The following is a 20,151-nucleotide window of genomic DNA, read 5'->3' as shown; positions in this document are numbered from 1 at the left end:
TCTATTTAGCTATCTATCTATAATCTTCTATCTGTACATCTAAAGGTTTACCTGAGGTTATATAATTTACAGAGTTTTGCTGGCTCAGCGCATGGGCCCAACGAAGCATTACAAAAGAGACTGGAAAAAAAAAAGAAGAAAGAAAATCCCATGCCCAGCGTTCGGTGAGTGGAACTTTTTCATTTCATTTTTCATTTTCATTATCTGTCAGCTGAAAGTATAAATGCCAGAAGGATTAGAGAAATCAGAAATTACATGGGCTCTCGGCTTTCCCCCGGCTGGCCGGCTGCTTATCCTCCTCTCGGTTCATCTCTCTTCCGTCCTCTCCCTCCTCCCGTTCCCTACCTGCTTCCCACGTGTCCTGTCTATGTGCCATCTTTTGCCCATCACGCCATAGCACCCCCACCCCCCATTTTATTTTATTTATTTTTTTACCCCACTCCCCCCCCCCCCCCACCCCCCCCCCCCCCCCCCCCCCCCACCCCCCCCACTTCATGAGCCTTACATCGCCTCTCCTAATATCCAGCTCTTGCCGTCCCGCCGACTCGGCCCCGTTTCCGCATGACTGGCGCCCCGCTGGTCTTCAGCGACGAGAGGGAAGTGTCTCCGGAAGGGAGCCCTTAATCCCCCAAGATCTATTACCGATAGCAGAGCTGGCTCGGGCGACAGAGATTAGGAGGGCGAAGATACTGGCAACATCGATTGTCCCACTCGTCCCCGCGGGTCGCCCGCCAGTTTGCTCCTGTAATGACATTCAACTAGTTGGACCTCGCTTTTAAATGCGGGTGTGTAGTCGATTTTTTTTTGGGGGGGGGGGCTTTTCTCGTTTCCCTTTGGCGACGCCATCATGAAGGAAGACGACACAGCTGCAGCTGTCACATGCGCAGAAACAAGAAGTGGTTTTACTTCATACAAGGGTTTAAAAAAATTCATTTACGTCATGGGCCACATGGTAGATATGGTTTCCGTCCCAAAATAAACGTATGATCGCATCATATTATCACATACGAGGGATAAATTGATTATCGGCACCGACATTCAGCATTTTGAAGAATCGTGCAACCGATAATTGATTAATTAAAAAAAAAAAAAAAAAAGTGTTCAGCGAAAATAGAAACTCGAGTGAACTAATTGTTTAAATTTCCAGAAAGGAGAAAATTAAGATAATTAAAATTATAATACAGTGTTCCCTCGTTTTCCGCTGGGGTTAGGTTCCAAAAAATACCCGAAGCGGCAAAGTACTTAACTTTGTTTTCCATTTGTTATAAATCTTTTAAGGCTCTAAAAGTCCCTCACCTGCACACAGTTTCTAAACTTCTAGCATTATTGAGGCATTTATATTTTCTCACATTTCTCTCTTATTTAAACAATCTCAATGTTCAAACCTTCATAAATTTTGTAAAGTAACTACTGTAAAAAAATAAAATAAAATAAAAAAAGCTTGCAAAATTGCACTAAATAAAATCCGTGATACAGCGAGGCCGCGAAAAGTGAACCGCGTTATAGCGAGGGAATACTTACAATTACATACTTGAGATATTTTGGAATTTTAAAATACTTTATTTACTGTAGAAAACAATAGGGAGCTATTTATTGAAGTTTTTTTTTAACTTTTGAAAACATGCGACTTCCCCGGTGTCAGGACTGGGCCATGCCAGGGTTATGTTTGGGTCATGCAAGGGTTATGTTTGGGTCATGACCGTATGGTCAAGTGTCTGTTTTGAACTGATGTAACCAGCATCTAGTTTCAACTGGTAAGATGCTATGTGATGTCAGGAGCTATGTGATGTCAAGAATCTTTAATCTCTTTATCTGGTTAACAGCCAATCAGATAATTCCATGCCAGTCCTGTTTCCCACATGTCTAGCCACAGCCAATCAGACCGATTCGCTGTCTATATCAGCCTGACTGAGAAGTGTGTGCACTCAAGCCATCAAAATTGTTTTTCTTTTTGTGGTACGTCATGAGGGAAAAAAAAATAGCACCTTGTAATCTTGTACCTTCCTGTTCCCTATCCCATGACCCATCACTCACTCCATTTTAGCTGGACTATATCTTCTTTAAACTTAATAACAGGATACGATGTACAGTTCAAACAGGTCACTCTTAATTAAAAAAAAACAAAAAATTGTTAACCCCTACAACATCCATCTTCAGTATCTCCCTCACAAAGAAAGGAGCAACACCTCGTCTGTCTCTTGGGTCTGCTTGGATCGTACAAACTATACAAAGGATTGCCAACAACAGGCTGCAGCTACAAGGCCTCCGCTAATCACACTATTGATCCTGTAATTCCTCCCATTTGAGGCTCTTTACCACAGTGGGCGGTATCAATGAATAAAGTCCAAGCTTCTCCCCACTTGCAGAGGCGAGCGGCGTCTCCGGGGAGGCGACGGAGACCGCCGCTGCTCGCTTTCATTTTAGTATTCCGCCGCCGCGGGAAAGGCTGTCACAAATGACGCAAATGAAGAATGGCTCATTGAAACCTCCCCTACCTTCATGCGCCATGTTATTAGGCCGGGCATATTTCTACTCATGTCCAAGAGCATAAATAATGGCGGTTGACACACAATTTGTTTGTTATGCGCGTGTTTTTTTTTTTTTTTTGATGAATTAATGCAAGTAATATATAACTTTTAAATGCCATACAGTACATATGCATGTGGGTATTGATGGATAAGGATTTTACCAGACCTAGCACAGTTAATTTATTATAAAAACACATGAAATAATAATAATATAAGAATTGTAATATGTTTTAAATTATTCTACCATTTAGGACATCTATGAGGCTAACAATTAGTATATAAACAAAACAAGCTAGCTTGCCACATAAGTTGGACAAAATTAATAGGCTATATATTTTTTTTCAGGTCACACCACATATGACCACATACTAGTTGCAAAAACGGAAACTCTCTCTCTCTCTCTCTCTCTCTCTCTCTCTCTCTCTCTCTCTCTCTCTCTCTCTCTCTCTCTCTCTCTCTCTTTTTTATTTTATTTTATTTTTTATTGTATTTTTTATTTTATTTTTTATTTTTTTACTTTACGTAGTTGTGAGACAAAGTACAAATCTTATAGCTGCTCCCATGGGTTCTTTACTGTCTTGTGAATGATACAAACTCCTGACTTTAAATATATTTCAAAATAAAAGTCCCTAATTGGTTATTTCCTTTTGGTCACATCACATGATAATTCATTAAAACGGGCATCATCGGACAAACTTATCTGCCAATTACCCATATGTAGCCTACTTTATTTGCTTAAATGTTAAGGCAGAAACAGTTGTTTAAAATTCAAAATGGCGGACCAGGAAGTGCAAGGAAGAACCAGGAAGTGGGGAATGTATAATGGCTGACATGCAGTGAGCCACCTGCTTGTGGAAGTGACAACAAGTGTGATGTTGGTGAGTTAAGCTTAAAATATAATCAAGTTCAAGATGCTGATGCGTTTTTTTTTTCCTGCTGCCTAAAAATGTCAGTATAAAACTTTCTGAGGTTTCCTGTGGGCAGCCATTTTGTCTGCAACAGTCAAATTCCAACACACACGCCCACGCTCTAAACTATTAACATTTATTGAACTGAATTTACCGGTGGGAAATACCCAAGTTGTCTGGTCAGTTATGCGATTTTATGCATGCGCTTACTGTTTATTGTTAGAATGAGACAGTCTGTCTAAATTTAAGATCCGTTGTTGTACTCAAGCACAGCTTGTAACCTCAAACACTACTTTTACGATCTGTCAGCTAAAAAAAAAAAAAAAAAACTCTTGAAGAATCATAGCACAGTATCGTACAGTGTCAAGTTCAACCCAACAGTAGCTTGTAATGGTAACAGCTGTTACTAAAACACAATATATATATTTTGGTTCTTGATAAAGTATTAGAAAAGGAGTGCAAACTGGCAATGTAATTATAAATGAGAAGCAAACCGCGCATCTCAATGTCCTGATACCTATCAGGCATTTATGATTTTTTATTTTTTTTGGCTCTAATTTGCAGATAAGGTGCGAGCCCCAACTTCAACATACCTCCTTGACAATAATTACGTGCCGCCATGACAGGCGTGAACTCTGCAATCAGCTTCTAATTTACGACCGCCTGCAAGATGACGTGACACCGCTGATTGTAGCTTTAATTATTTTCTGCGCTTTGCGTCGCATAATTGAGGAGCCTGCCTGACGTCCCCGAGTCATATCGGCGCATTGTTTAATGAGACATTAAAGAGTGAAGGAGGAATGGGAGTAATACAGCGTGAGATGGCGGATCACTGATTGTTGTTAATGCACTGTTGACTTGATATTGGTCGGGCAAAGGAGCAGCCAAATGTTGAAGTGTGTAAAATTGGGAAGGAAGCAATGGCCGACTGGGAAATGCCACTACAAATTGAAGGGTGTCGGGCTACGTCAAAATCATTCCTTATCCAAGGTTATTCTTGTACTCGATGCGCTCTAACTACGAGTTAAGTTGTACTTGACCTGAAACATGTGCATGGAATTGTAGGGATTAGAAACCTCTGCATTCTGAGAGAAACCTTTGCTCAGAAAATTTCAACCTCATGACAATTCTAGATGACAGAATAAAGGCCTATATGATAGAAGAGGACTGTCAATAAGTGACTCCTATAGGTGCATAACAACTGCATAGCAACTGACATTATCATCACAAGGGACACAGTAACTGCATAAAACTAGGTAAATTAAGAATGGCTAATACATCATCATCATCATCATACATTATCACCATAATTTATAAGGGACATAGTAACTGCATCAGATTAAACAAGCTAAGAGTGGCTAGCATCATCATACACCATCATAAGGGACATCGTAACTGCATAAGAATAGACCAGAGTGTCTAATACATCATCATCATACATTATCATCATAATTTATAAGGGACATGGTAACTGCATACGTTTAAACAAACTAAGAGTGGCTAACATCATACATCATCATAAGGGACATACAGTAGTTACTGCACAAGACTAGACAAGAGTGGCTAATACTGTACATCATCATCATACATGATCACCATAATTTATAAGGGACATAGTAACAGTATAAGATTAAACAAACTAAAAGTGGCTAACATTATACATCATCATAAGGGGCATAGTAACTACACAAGACTAGATAAGTGGATAATACTGTACATCATTACCATAATTTATAAGGGACATAGACACTGCATAAGATTAAACAAACTAAGAGTGGCTCACATCATCATAAGGGACATAGTAACTGCACAAAACTAGACAACAGTGGCTAATACTGTAGTTCATCATCATACATGATCACCATAATTTATAAGGGACATAGTAACTGCATAGGATTAAACAAACTGAGAGTGGCTAACATCATCATACATCATCATAAGGGACATAGTAACTGCACAAGACTAGACAAGAGTGGCTAATACATCATCATCATCATAGATGATCAATTTATCACCATAAGGGACATAACTGCATAAGACTAGACAACCTAAGTGTTGCTAACAACATCATACATTATCATCATAAAAGGATATAGTAACAGCATAAGACTAGACAAACTATCAGTGGCTAATACATCATCATCATACATGATCACCATACGGGACATAGTAACAGCACAAGACGAGGCAAGGTAAGAGTGTCTCACATCATCATCCATTATCACCACAAGGGACATAGTAACTGCAAAAGACTAGACAAACTCAGTGTGGCTAATACATCATCATCATACATTATCACCATAAGGGTCATGTAACTGTAAGACTAGACAAACTAAAAGTGGCTAAAGCATCATCATACATCATCATAAATGACATAGTAACTGCATAAGCAACTGCCAACATCGACACATAAAACAATGACCCATTAATCCATCCCCAAAACATACATACATCGTATTAAGCTAGCCATATAGATACAATATTCAAGCTGCCTAAAATGCTGAGCTTAGCGTAACCTTTACCAAGCAGAGGAAAAAAGTTGTGAGCAATTTGCATGTAACATTTATCCCATGCCGGTGCCACTGTGAGGTCGCACCTGTTTCCCCAAGGTTGTGCAAGTTATTTTATGGATATGTGCCCAACCAGCTGGGACGCCAGATTGGAATTCCATCGCTACATTTTCAAACACTAGCTTTATTTATTCTTTTTTTTTTTTTTTTAAAGCGTGGTCCTTGTTGTTATCCTCGCATTTAAGCACATGTGGACTTGTGGAGTGGGTGATGCTTGATGAGCGCAATTCTGGCCTGCCGTGCCACGGCCCCGAATGATGGCGTGTGGGCCGCGAGACCTTTTAAAAGCAACTCGCGCTAAATTGTCCACTCCGTTTTTTTTTAGTTTTTTGTTTTGCCTTTTGTCTATGGATTTATGATGCACTTTGGAGCTGCTTTGCAATTCTGAGGCCAGTGGCCTTTTTTTTTTTTTTTTTTTTTTCCGTGGGATGGAGTTTACAGGAGATGGTGTTTTGTTGATGTGGAATTAGGACATGATCCAGTTAAAGGATCAAGCAGCACGTGGTGTTTAAATGCTCATGTTTTTACATGTTAGTTCATCCTTTTCAAGATATCCGCACATTTTGACCCCAGAAAATGATGGTGAGCCTTTACAAGACTTTTTAATACCTTTTAAAAATTTGTTTCATTATTCTTGGGCCAAATAAATCACCATTTGCCCTGTTGTGATCCTGACAATTTTTTAAAATTCAGCCTCTGAAGCCAGGTTCATTTGGCTACAGGAAATTTGGCAGGCACGTCTACCATGAGTCCGAAAGAGCACAGGAAGTCTGACATTTTTGTTTGAAGCACCCATTTTAGAATCAGTCCTTCAAACATTTTTTTTTTTTTTTTTTTGCATTTGCATTTGCTACCAAATTTCAACCATGTAGATCATTGTTTGATGATAAATTAATGGGGGTGTTTACACTTTTGAAACTGTTATTCATATTTGAATGTTCCCTCACCAAAGTTATTATAGTAAACAAAAACAAACTAAAATTCGAAAAACAACATCGTTAACGAAATTAATTGAAAATGAAAATGCTTTTTAAAAAATTTGACTGCCAAACGTTATCCAAAAATCCCCAACGGTGCCCCGCCTATTTGGAGCATTTTCACTCATCTTTCAAAGCAAACAGAATATCGTACGGTATGACGACATAAATATTGTTAATACCATATGAAAGGTTGGATTCCATTCTTTCATGAGAAAAAAAAAGTATGTTTCTACCTCATTCCGTTCTTTCGTAATCACCATTTGAAATTTGGTCATTTGAGTGACATAAGCGAAAATACAAAAATATTAAGAGAAAAACAAGCTTTTTGTGAAAAGATACATTTTTTTGCACAACAAGGACTTTGACACTAATATTTTTTGTTTAGTGACAAGGCAGTGCAGCACAAGACGTAGCGCTGCCCATTGAGAGAAAAAAACCCAAACCGTAATAAACGTAAATTAACGTTTTTGGCAGTATTCATTAGGATTTTAGAATACGTCATTAAACGTTTTTGGCGGTCAATGAGTTAATTGCACAGGCACGCCATAGGAAAGCGGTCCCGTTGGATTAATTGGCCTTTGTTATGCAAAGCAGATGCTGTTCAACAAGAAATCAATACAACACAGGTTGATGAGTTTTTTATTTTTATTTTTATTTTTTATTTAGTATGAATTTACTCTCAGCGATGACTGATGTTCCGTTGTAGTCTGTTTTGTCAAAGGATGCCGGCATTGACCACCATCATTCACAATCACTTCCCATTTTTGCACAGACCCGACCCTCGCTAATGCGCCCTATACTGTATGTCCCCGCCGGGCTCCCATACATCATGACCCCATGATGAGTGAGGCTCGGAATGGAACTACCATTCATTATTGACACTTCTTAAGAGGGTGGTGAATTTTCATAAGGCCGATTTTTTTTTTTTTTTGCTAATGTGCTAGTTGCAACGCCACAAGGAAACTCAATATATATATATTTTTTTACCACCGGGATTTGGAAATGTAAATAAACGAGAGCTGTGACTTGCAAAGGCAGCCTATTTGCATTTTACGACGCGGATATATGAACGCTGGCCACTTTTCAAGGTAAAGCGGCGACGTTGTTATTATCGAGATAAATCCACTCCACGTGCCTTCAAACACAGAGTCATCCTGCAGTGCAGAAATCAAGGGATGTCTTAAGTATTATTTACTGTACTTCCATGGCAACAAGCGAGCGTTTCGTTGATCTACTGATGTATTGTAAAGAAAATTAAAATACAGTGGCGCCTTGACTTATGAGTTTAATTTGCTCTGTGACCATGCTCTTATTGTAAAAAAAATAAAATAAAAAAAATTGTATCCCAAGTCATATTTCTCCTTTGAAATGAATGCAAATATTATTAATCTGTTCCAGCTCTTATGCACCTTGGCCATCAGGGAGCAGTTTCATACAGTCAGACACTTCACTCATAACTACAGACAGGTAAGTTCTATTTTCTCCCTGTTTTTTATTTATTTATTTATTTATTTATTTATTTTATTTTTATTTTTTTTACACGCCTGGCTTGCACACTTTTAAGTTACTCCGATTCTCCCGCCCAGACTTATGACTTTTCACAGAGGATAAATAATATATACCTGCAGAGTAGAGCTGTCAAAATTAATCGGTTAATCAACAAGTAATCTATTATCAAATTTATCGACAATTATTTTAATAATGGAGTAATCGTTTCGAGCCATTGTTTAAATTAAAATCGTCCAAATACTCCAATTTCAGAATCTCAGCAGTAATTATTCTCTGATTTCTGTAGTCATTCATCAGAGTAGATTGATTATCTTTTGTATTTGATCAAAATAAAATGAAAACAATGACTGAACCGGTTACTAAATTCGTTCAGCAAGGTGAGTACAACATCAGTTCATCTCATTGGTATTGTTGAATTGATGTTTGGTTAGCATAACCAATTATAAACAGTAATTGGCGGAAAATGGTTTTGTAATACACTGAAATGTGAAATTAAAGTGTATCCCATTATCCGATTAATTGATGGAATAATCGATTCTAAAAATAATCGAGTGACAGCCCTACCTGGGAGGAGTACACAGTATATTGTTGTCTTCATTCATTATTGCAGTGGCGAGCAGTCATAATAAGCAATTAATGCGGTGCATGCCCGAGCCCTTCAAAATAAAATCATTGAAAATATTTCTGTCAGTGTCCTCTAAAATACAATACCGTAGTTTTACTGTTTTGGTCTTAAATTCCTGTATATTTTGTCCCGTTTCCCTCGCGGGGAGCGAAGAAGTCGACAGTTTGTTTCGCGCATACACAAAATGAACAATAAAAATACCCCCCCAATTTTTCAGCTCGTGCATTTTGTGGAGTTCATGTAAATTGGCTGAGGTCTCGCCAGTCTTCTCACGTCATTGCCATGCGTAATTCCAAACTGTTATCCTTACATTCGCAAGATTTTCTCACCGACATGAGCAAGTGCAAAGTCAAGTGGATTGTAATTGAAAACAAACGTGTCTTGGGCGCTTTATTGTTGGCGCTCGGACTTAATTGCCAAGGATCTTCTAATCATAGCAGGAGCAATATAGTGTATGTAGCCTCTGGACGCCTTTAATTGTCATTGCATGGAAAATAATATCTCGTCGAGAGCATTTGCAATGTTTTCTGGCATGAATCCCGTGAGTATTCCACGCTTTCAAGTCCTCTTCTAAACAAACGGCGTTCAGTTTGGTGCAATCACGAGTGTCATTTGCGTCAGCTTTTTATTCCCATAAGTGCATTGAGTGTAAAAAAAATAAAATAAAAATCAAATATCTTAAAATGTTGCTGTGCGGATTCAGATTCTGCACCCCAGGGCATTTCTGGGTAAATCCAAGGAAATAAGTCTCACGTTCACTCATTCTGTCCTTGCCAAGATGTCTGTTATTTCAATTCGCATTTATTTGGGCAGAAAAGGGAATTTCTACCAATTAATGTATATTGAGCAAATTTCACCATTTTTTTTTGAATAAAAAAACAAAAAAACAAAACGGGATTTCTTTTGTATTTCATGGAGTTTGGTAAATGCCATAATGTACAGTATATACATATGTTTTGATTAATGTATGTTGCAATAATTTGAGGTAAGTACATTAATTGTGATGATTATTATTTATATGCTAATGTTGTGGTGATGCATTGTATAGTAACTTATTTTTTCTTTCTTTGTTTCTTTCTTTCCTGCTTCCTTTCTTTATTGCGATCGTTTGCGGAGAAGAAGAATAACAAAGAAGAAGAAGAATAACTAGAGCTGCGAGCAGCTATAAAGGGCCCTCACAACCCGGGCCTTGCAGCTCTAGTTATTATTACTCTTCTTCTTCTTCTTCTTCTTCTTCTTCTTCTTCTTCTTCTTCTTCTTCTTCTTCTTCTTCTTCTTCTTCTTCTTCTTCTTCTTCTTCTTCTTCTTCTTCTTATTATTATTATTATTATTATTATTATTATTATTATTATTATTATTACAAAAAATCCACAAGACGATATGGCCAGACTTAATGAAGTTCCTCCCCTCACTTGCCAAAAATTAAGCAATATTTTATATTAAACATAGCGTTGATATTTTTGTGACTAATGGACGTCAGGTTCCTCCGGAAATTCAGCCAATAGTTGAATTTTCAAAACATCCTCCGCTGAAGGTGAAATACGGATTCAAACTCATCATCTCCCAGCTGTGAGGCAGACATGCTAGCCACTGCCGCACAGTGCTGACTTCCCTCCAATCCAAACTTTCTTATTAAGATATTTTTGGACCACTTGCGGTTGTACCCTTGAATGTAATTGACTCTTCAAATTAAGAGTTACACTTTTCAGAGTGAAATTTGTTGACTAAATCCACTTGTTCCCTCGCGCTTTCGCAACGTGAACGATGATACGCCGCTAGCTTCTCCCAGCTGGGATTTCTTTTGTTTTGTTTGGTGTCTGCCGCTTGATGCTTCTGTTCCGTTGTATGCGGCGCTGGTAAAATGAGTCCAAAATGGTTGTATTTAATGATGTTTATTTTAAGATGCGATGTTATGAAAGCGAAGCCGCAGAGGAAAGAAAGTAATTAAGTTTTAGCAGTCAGATCAACTCTGCAACCAAAGTCATCAGATACAATGTTTTGGAGCAAAGCTCATCGTAGTTCTCATAAGTTATCATGTCTTCGGGTGCTTGCACCTCTGACAGCTTCCTTCCTTTCTGTGCTCTGGTAATGGAGGAAGATGTTTGCGTCCACAGTGCTTTTAGATGGTTTTTTTTTTTTTGATGTAGTCCACACTTCCTCGCCGCCTCTAGTGCTTTTACCATTAGCCGTTTTAGCACTGGCAGTTGTTTTCACACTTTATAACAGACAATTCAGAGCGATCCGCCGTCCTCACAACGTGCCGACGCAGTACATTAAATTATCGACCAAAGCAACGTTTTTGGATTCAACAAAATACGCTCGTGTCGATATGGACAGCTTTGTTAGAAAAGCAGCAGAGCGTGAAGAAGACGTGGCTTAAGAGTGGATGGAGAAAAACAAAAAAACAAAAAAAAAACAAAAAAACATCGGCCCCAAAATGGAGGCTGAAATTGAAGAGGCCCCACAAACAATCCATTTTTCAGCAAGAACCCCCCCCACCATTATGGCCCGGCTACAGCATGTGTTGGCAGAGGTGCTGTTGTGATTTATACACTGACGTGCGCAGAAGGGAGCAGGTGCTGGACCACAGACAACTATGAAATCCCAAATGTAGCCATGTTTGTACTGTATGTTCATCCCATTTGTATTTAAATTCTGATCTTCTGTCAACACTCAACCCTATAACACTAAACGTATTATAGTAAACATATTTTGAGCCCTCTATTTCATGAGTATAACATTTTCCATTCCACAATAAAAACCCTGAAGTATATGATCTGACACATGCATTGCATGGATAATCCATGAGAGGGCGGTATCATCCAACTGATGACTTTTCTCACAAGATCGCCCCAATTGTGAAATGAGAGACAGCTATACTTATTAAAACTCATTTGCCCCCAAAAACTATTTTAAATGTTTTAAGTGTCCCAAAGACGTATTTATATGTTTTTATTTTATTTATTTATTTTTATTTTTTTATTCTAGAAAATACAGAAGGCTTTGATGCAGCCTGTCAACTGCAAAGAATGGTTGAAGAAATGTTAGTTATTACACAAACGGCCAGCAGGTGGCAGCACAGCAAAGGAGCTCAACCAGAGGGCCATGTTGAAAAAATGCTCAGCTCCTCAGAATTCTAAATAGATTTGTGAATAAGGATGAAACTTAGCTATATTCTAATGCTATTTGCTGCGAAACAGAAACAGATAGAAATATACTTTTTTTTCCCCCCCGATGAAAGAAGAGACTTTAGTCCTTCTTTTAGTAGGTTCCATGTTTTTATGGCAATAGAACACAATATTCTGTGGGCCTAGCAAAATCAGTCAAAATTCAGTAAAACAGCCGGGAGCTAACGGGATTGCTTCTGTGAAAAAGGCGGCGAGTGAATGAGTTTTAACAACATGTCTTTTTATTATTATATTTTTGACATGAATGTACAAATTTAAAGCATTGTGACTGGATGTATCAAATATGATACAAATCAAAAGTCATGTGTGGAAGTTGATTCCCAAAAAAAAAAGAAACTGTTTGTTCAAAAGGTCCAATCAATACTCTATTTACAAAGAATCCAAATTTCTCTCATATATATCTCATGGTTCAGGCTTTATAGAACAAAACTTAGTTTCGGTACTTTTTTTTTTTTTTTTTTTCTGCAAGGGTCTTAGCAATAATGACATACAAAGACGAACTTGGTGATCAAGGCAGCAACTTGAAGAGGGGACTTGCTCAAAGGTAAAATAAATTAACTATGATGAAATGTTAAATATTTTATTCTGATGAAGGCTTTTTGATAACTGGAATTGCTACATTCTTTTTTTTTTTTTTTTTTGTGATAACCGACAAGTACCGGTAGTATGAAACAGCCCTGGCTCCTGATTTAAGACAAAAATTAACAAAATTCATAATTATTTAAGTACAACTGTGGATGAAATAGAGAATAGTCTTCAGTGCCCAAAATGCACACAAGTATTATATAATAGTGTCAGATGGCGATTCAAGGCAGACGTATAAAATATATATCCACTAGGGGTGTGAATTGCCTAGTACCTGACGATTCGATTCGTATCACGATTCACAGGTCACGATTCGATTCGATACCGATTAATCCCGATACGAATTTATAAGTCGATTGTTGCGATTTTTTTTCATTCAAATTTAGAAAATACTAATCAGTACGCTTGTAGAGTGTAAGATTTATATGAAAATGTATTATTTATTTATCTGAAATTTCAGTCTTATAGATGTTGTAATCTGTTTCATGTTTGAACAGCATTAAAATAAAATATTAAGGCTTAATGTTCCGTTCATATAACATTCTTCCATGCTCAAGGTGTGAATCCTTAAAAAAAAAAAAAAAAGAAAAAAAAGAAAAAAAAAGAAAAATCGATTCTGCCGATTATTGAATCGATTCGAGAATCGCGCGATGTAGTATCGCGATATATCGCCGAATCGATTTTTTTTTTAACACCCCTAATATCCACACTCTTCACAGCTGAGTATATAGATCAGTGGCTCTTAACCTGGGTTTGATCCGACCCCAGGGGTTCGACGGAGGTGAAGACACACACCTGCACCACATGACTCATGATGCCAAAAATGCCGCTTTGTTTCTTTGTTTCTAAATAATAGTATGCTTTTGCAATTCAAGCCCACTTCAATGCATAGCAGCGTTGAATTCCGAAAATAGTCAGCCCGCTGGAGAAAGTGTTTGAATGAGGAAAATAAGAGATTCAGGTTTGATAACTTTGACTCTGTAAACTCTTGGTAATATTGCCGCGCAGCTGAGGACAGGCTTTATCTGGGGATGAGGAGAAGAAAGTTTAGCTCGGGCCCTTCGGAGCTCCCGGGCTCATGCGCAAGTCGGCTTCTTATCCTCCCAGGGTTTTACCCAGAGAGAACTTTGGAAATTTCTATTCTGATTGGAAGCAAAGTGGACCGAAGGGCTAAATGAACTCAAAGCGTTTGATCTCCCTCGCAGATGATTTACATTTGCAAGAGGAGGGAGGGCCTAATCTGCGTATTTTTAAAAAAAAAGTTTGACCAGAAGCCAGTGATGACCGACGTCTTGTAGTCCCCTCCTTGTGCATCTTTTTTTTTAACATCTCCATCCGTCTCCTCGCCGTCGTTTATCCTCTCCAGAGGCCGTCCGCGTCTTTATCAGCGCGCCGAATGGATTGAGCGTCATCTCGAGTGTTTGCTGCGGATTTCACCAAAAGGCCCGTTTGGGAGGATGAATGCCGTCAAACGATGTGTTCACGTGAACCTTTGGTGGCAAAATAACTACTTTTAATTCCGTGGAATTCCAACCCGCGCACGTGTAATTGCAAAAACCTTGACATTATGACAAACCGCCAGCCTCTCTTTGGACTCGACATCAAACGCTCCCCCCCCCGCTTAGCTGAATTTATTCACAACTTCTTAAAAAGTAGTAGGCATCCCTGGTGTATGTATGTGTGCGTGCACCTCAGGAGAGGTCGCATGCTTGTGTAAAATCCATGAGAAATTCTTGATGTTCTCTGCATGATTAAGGTGGCTTTAATTTCCTTGCTGTTTGGTTATTTTGTGGCCCAAGAAAACATCTACAGTTGCGTGTACGGCAAATTGCGTTATGTTAGGACTTTTCACATCTATTTGCTGAAAATATATTTTTTTTCTGCTTTTCTGAAATGCCACAACATTCCACCAAAGCTCCCTGAATAGGAAAATAATACATTTGGGGTTTTCCATTATAGTAAGCTTTTAATTCATTTTGACTTTTGTTTTTAAATTTAGTTGTTTACATTAATTTTTAGAGCAAGTTTTTCCTAAATGCTTAGTGTTAAGTGCTGGAGGTTGGATCCCAAAGCGCAGACACAAATAAGATTTTAACTATTTATTCACATCGAGAGGCATGGAACAAACTTGAGTAGATGAGAAACAAAGAGAATCGCACAGAGGAACAGTGGTAACAAAGACACACTTTTTTTTTTTGGTTTGTTTGGTTTATTATAGTAATAATGGGGTTGAAGACATTTTGTTTTGCTGTCAATTTATCAGGTTTTTATGTCAGAATATTGTCACTGATGGTATCTTAAGTTTTCACTTTTGGATTTGTTGTCATGACTCGGGTCATGCAGGGGTAATGTTTGGGTCTTGACCCATGTCTGGGGGTCACGCCAGGGTTAAGTTTGAGTTCATGACCTGTTAAGTTTGGTTTCATGACAGTGGTCTGTTTTGAACTGATGTAACCATCATCTGGTTTCAACTGGAAAAAACGTTATGTGATGTTATGTGATGTCAGGACCTATGTGATGTCAATCTTCAGAGACGGGAAATTCAGGTCCAGAAAGTAAAAAGCCTGCCACAGTTTGGCTTTAGCTACAGGTACTTGTACTTAACTAGCAGGTAAATGAGGTCATTACAAGAAGCACCAGGGTTTTTACTTTCCTGACCTGGTTTTCCCATCTCTGTCATTAATCCTTTAGGTGATGTCTGGACCTATGTGATGTCAATCTTTACTTAATCACAACAAATCAGATCGATTCACTGTCTGTAGTTGCTTTCTGAGAAGTCTATGTCTTTGTCAGATTATTGCTTCTGGTACCACTGTTCCTCTGTGCAACTCTCTTTGTTTCTCCTCTAGTCAAGTTTGTTCCACGTCTCTCGATGTGAATAGTTAAAATCTTATTTCTGCCTGCGCTTTGGGATCCAACCTTCAGCACATGACATTTGTGAGTTGTACAGTTTGTTGTTGGTAAAAAATTGTTTTCAGTCATGGACAGTTATGTTTGTTTGTTTTTTTGCCTGAATCGTGGTCAAGGGCACAAATAGACGGTGCATAATGTTAAGTCAATAACCTGTGCGCCATGGATGGATGGCGAGCTGTCGTGGCTATAAAACAAAGAGTCACTTGTATTGACACAGCCATCCATAGCGCTCTGTTAACTCTCTGCTGACTAGACAGAGAGACTGTTTTTCGACCTTTTTTTACATTCATACAGTGTTCACATCCCGGCTGACTCTTCCTGAAAATAAGCGCGTCTCCTTGTTGTGGATCTCCACTGCGGATGCTTTTCTGCACCGAACCTGAGAGGACATTTGGGGTTCTTATCAAAGAAGGGAATTTGGGGTGTTGGAATTGGATGTGACCGGCTCTACATCCAGGACATGAGGACAGAGGGTGTTTTACTGACAGCCTGTGCCCAATTGCCTCATACATCAAGGTGTATCAGCTTAGATATGATAGTGTATAATCATAGTTTTGATATGATATACTTCCCCCTGCTCATATCGAATTCAGCCTTCCGCGGCTTTGTGAACTGCGCGATGTTGGCATCCGGCCCGCGGCCAGTCAGGAAGAGCAGCAGAAAATATATAGACGTCCGTCCAAAACAGAGGCAACAACTTTTAATTTGCCACTGATAGGGTGACGCGTCCTTGGCTGATGCCGGCTGATTTACACGGCGCAACTTTGCAGAGAGGCGCTTACCGGGCCGATAGCCTCACATTTAACTCGAACAGTAAATAAAACACACAAATATCAACGGCAAGTTAAAGCCCCGTTAAAATGGTCCTTGAATTTACTTGTATCGAGACAGTGAAACCCGTTGATGGAAGCTACGGAGCAAAACCACAAAGGCAACCAAATAAACCATAAAAAGTGTACATTTTGACTGCCTGCACATAATACACTGGAATGTCGCATTCACATATGACGTTCCAACTAGTGATGGGAAAATGAAGCTTCATGAAGCACTTGTGATATTTTTTTTTTTACTCCTCTAGATGGTGCTCTTGGTTTAAAGATAAAAGCTTGTGCAATAGAAAATTACATTGAATCTTTATACACCAAGCGTGTCATCCAGAGGAGGCAAAAAAAAAAAAATCTATATATCACAAGTGCTTCATGAAGCTTCATTTGTCCATCACGAATTACAACACCATTGCTTGCACAGCTGTTCAGTACTCGAGTACTAATGATACCCTTACAGTACGTAAAGACTCTCTGTACTTGTGTCACATTTTTGGTTGCCATAGTTGCTTATTACTGCAACACTAGTGTAGCTCATACTACCAGAAACAAATTCCTTGTTATGTTATTACATACTTGGCCTCGACTTAATTGTGAGAGTGTAAATTACAATCATATCAGCCAAAAAAATAGACATGGTTAATAGATAAGTAGGGAAATGATTTGCTGCAGTTGCTTGTTTTTCAAACAGTCTTAATCAAACAACGTAATCCAACATTTAACCCGTATGCAGTATTGTGACCCGTTTTGGTCTTTTTGATGGTTTTGTATGGAGGTAAATATTTTGCAAAAGTAAAAAAAAAATTGTACCTATAGAAAAAAAAAGTATAAATTAGTATCTGTAAATGTCATGGTTTAAAAAAAAAAAGGAAAAAAAAGTATAAGTAAAAAATAAATGATCTTGTAAAAAAATTGTACCTGTAAAAAAAAAATGTGTAAGTAAAAAAAAGAAATGAACCTGTAAAAAAATTGTAACTGTGTTAAAAATAAAATAAAATGTGTAAGTAAAAAAAATGATCCTGTAAAAAAAATATTGTACCTGTAAAAAAGGAAATGTGCTCTAAAAATATATATATATATATATACATACGTAAAAAAAATAAAAAGAATTGTACCTGGAAAAAAAAAAGATCCTGGAAAAAAAAATTGTAAAAATATATGCATACATAAAAATAAATAAATAAATGAATTGTACCTGTAATTTAAATTTATTTTATTTATTTTTTTAACACAGATACAAATAACGACTTTTACAGATACAGATTTGTACTTTTTTTTTTCTCCAGGTACAATTTTTTTTTCAATTTTACCAGTTACTTTTGCACTTACCTCCATAGTTCTGGCCAAGTCATTTCAAAATAAGATGTGGCCTACGGGTTAATCATAAATGCGCTTGGTAGTTGAGGTCAATCCGGTTAAAGGGATGCGTTTTATGTCGCACTTGTGCCATCTCGCCAAATGAATATTAATTCACAGGCTGTTGTCATTAGCAGTTTTATGCTAAGCTACCGGAGACAATAGTTTGCTGCTTTGTGTACCGTTGGGCAATAGGCCCAGGAAGAACCTCTTCCATTCTGGCTAATAAAATGATAGAATCATTGATCGTTTGGCCTTGGCAGAGGTCCGCACTCCAGTGACTCCCGTGCTGCTGTTATCGTGACATATGACAGTGGAAAGCAGAAGAGGGCCGCAAACCTGTGCGACGATTTGATTTTTAACAGAGACAGATGGGACAGGTCATCGTACGGTGACAAAATGAATACTCTTTCATAAAATAATTGCATTTGTCTCATCTAAAGTGGATATTGTTTTCTTTGTAAGGCCAAATTTGTGTTGCAATTTGTTAGAATGTGCCAGTGTGCCTACTTTTGAGGTCAGAAGCAGGTAGCTCATTGATACTTTTCACAGCTCTTTAATATGCCACAAGCAGCCGGTTGCCCTGCTTTTTAGAATGGAAGACAAAAACACAATTGCGGAACATTTTTTTTTTTTTTTTTTTTTGGTGTGTGTTCGTTTCATCTTGGCCGCACGCTGTTTCTGGAGTAAGATCTCTGGCGGCGTTGTCGAGACATGCACTCAATCGTCTTGCGAGCCCCATGAGAGCTGCGCAAAGTAGAAAGGATTGACTTGGGCTTCTTTCTTTGACAATGGAATAAGAGAGAGCGGCGAGAAAAGCAGGTCCGAAAGACGCAACTTAATCAGAAGCCGACAGCTTGAAGCAACAAGGGACTTCGTTTTTGGCTGCGCTTCCTTCCTCCTGGGGGGGGATCACGGCGGACTTAAGTATGTTAATTGTCCAATGTATGACAACTACATTACCAAATGCACTACAGCAGCAAATATGGTATTTCCAGTGAGTCCATGTTTCATGTTATGATATAATTCTGTTTGGTGCCATTAATTATTATTCAGTTTTTTTTTTTTTTTTCTTCAACATGCTGAACTGTCCTCACGGGTGCTATCTGGCGCATGCAGCCATGCACGCCGCATAAAAAAAACCTTCTGGAATAAGTCTACAAACCGCAGGCAGCTCTTCCTGCAGGCCTCGAAATGGGCCCCGTGTCTTTCAGGAACAGTTAAAATGTAAATGATTCTGCGCTCGTCAATGACAGCCCGGGGAATGGGTTAAGGCAAGGGCTGATGTGGATGCGTAGCTTGGCAACAGTGGTCCGACACTGCTTTATTATTTCTTAACACATTTTTCCCCATCAGTCAGACTCTGTGGATAATCGTGATGCAAAGACGTAGTCGTGCTGCCTTTTCACTTTCATTTTGTGTAAATTATACTCAGGTTGCATGCCCAACCTTTTAAATGCATGCATCCTATTGTATGTACTCATATTTGGCTCTGCTCCAATTAACTCATTCGCTCCCATGAACGTTTATAGTCGTCAGCTTAAATCCGACCATTTACTGCCAGTGACGTATATCGTCGTTAATTATGTTTATCAATGGATAGGCGTGGAAGTTTGTCTTGCCCAACCTGTCTGTGAAATTGAGATTTGTAAAACAGCTCTAATGGCGAACAGGTCTAATGACCAACAGATCTCGCAATATATTGTTGCGCTCTCTGTTGCAATAAATTATCGATACACTGACGGTAGATATCGATGTAACGTGTCCAGTTGTGCAGTGTTATGTTATAAATGTTTATGCACTAATTTGTCTCACTTTAGAATGTTTACGGTTAAAAGGCTCAGAGGCAGTGAGGCGCTGTGCAGAACTTTGTACATTGTACAACATTTTGGCATTGAATAAATGCATGATTAGACATTTTCCTTTTTATGGGCATTTGTTGGCTTTTTGAGTCACATATCGTGATATATTGCAATTTTTTTTTTGACAATATCGCAAAAATCGTAGATTTCATATATCGTGATATTATCGATATCGTGAGCCAAATATCGTCACAGGATTGAATCGTGGTTTTCCCACCCCTAATATATATATATATATATATATATATATATATATATATATATATATATATATATATATATATATATATATATATATATATA

The 20,151-nt window shown here is 38.3% G+C and overlaps 1 protein-coding gene across 1 annotated transcript in view; it reads left to right on the top strand.

Annotated features, from left to right (window-relative positions):
• Positions 1 to 3,362: 3,362 nt before the first annotated feature.
• Positions 3,363 to 20,151, top strand: part of cdh22 (cadherin 22) — a 238,991-nt gene continuing 222,202 nt past the window's right edge. Inside the window, exons 1-2 of the mRNA XM_077529529.1 lie at positions 3,363 to 3,406; positions 8,385 to 8,453. The gene's annotated coding sequence lies outside the window, so the exon portion shown is untranslated. The remainder of the gene's footprint in view (positions 3,407 to 8,384; positions 8,454 to 20,151) is intronic.

Source organism: Festucalex cinctus, chromosome 8 (assembly GCF_051991245.1).
Source record: "Festucalex cinctus isolate MCC-2025b chromosome 8, RoL_Fcin_1.0, whole genome shotgun sequence".
In the NCBI taxonomy this organism is placed as follows: domain Eukaryota; kingdom Metazoa; phylum Chordata; class Actinopteri; order Syngnathiformes; family Syngnathidae; genus Festucalex; species Festucalex cinctus.
The sequence above is the reverse complement of the archived record's forward strand: the minus strand, read 5'-3'. Positions and strand labels throughout refer to the sequence as shown.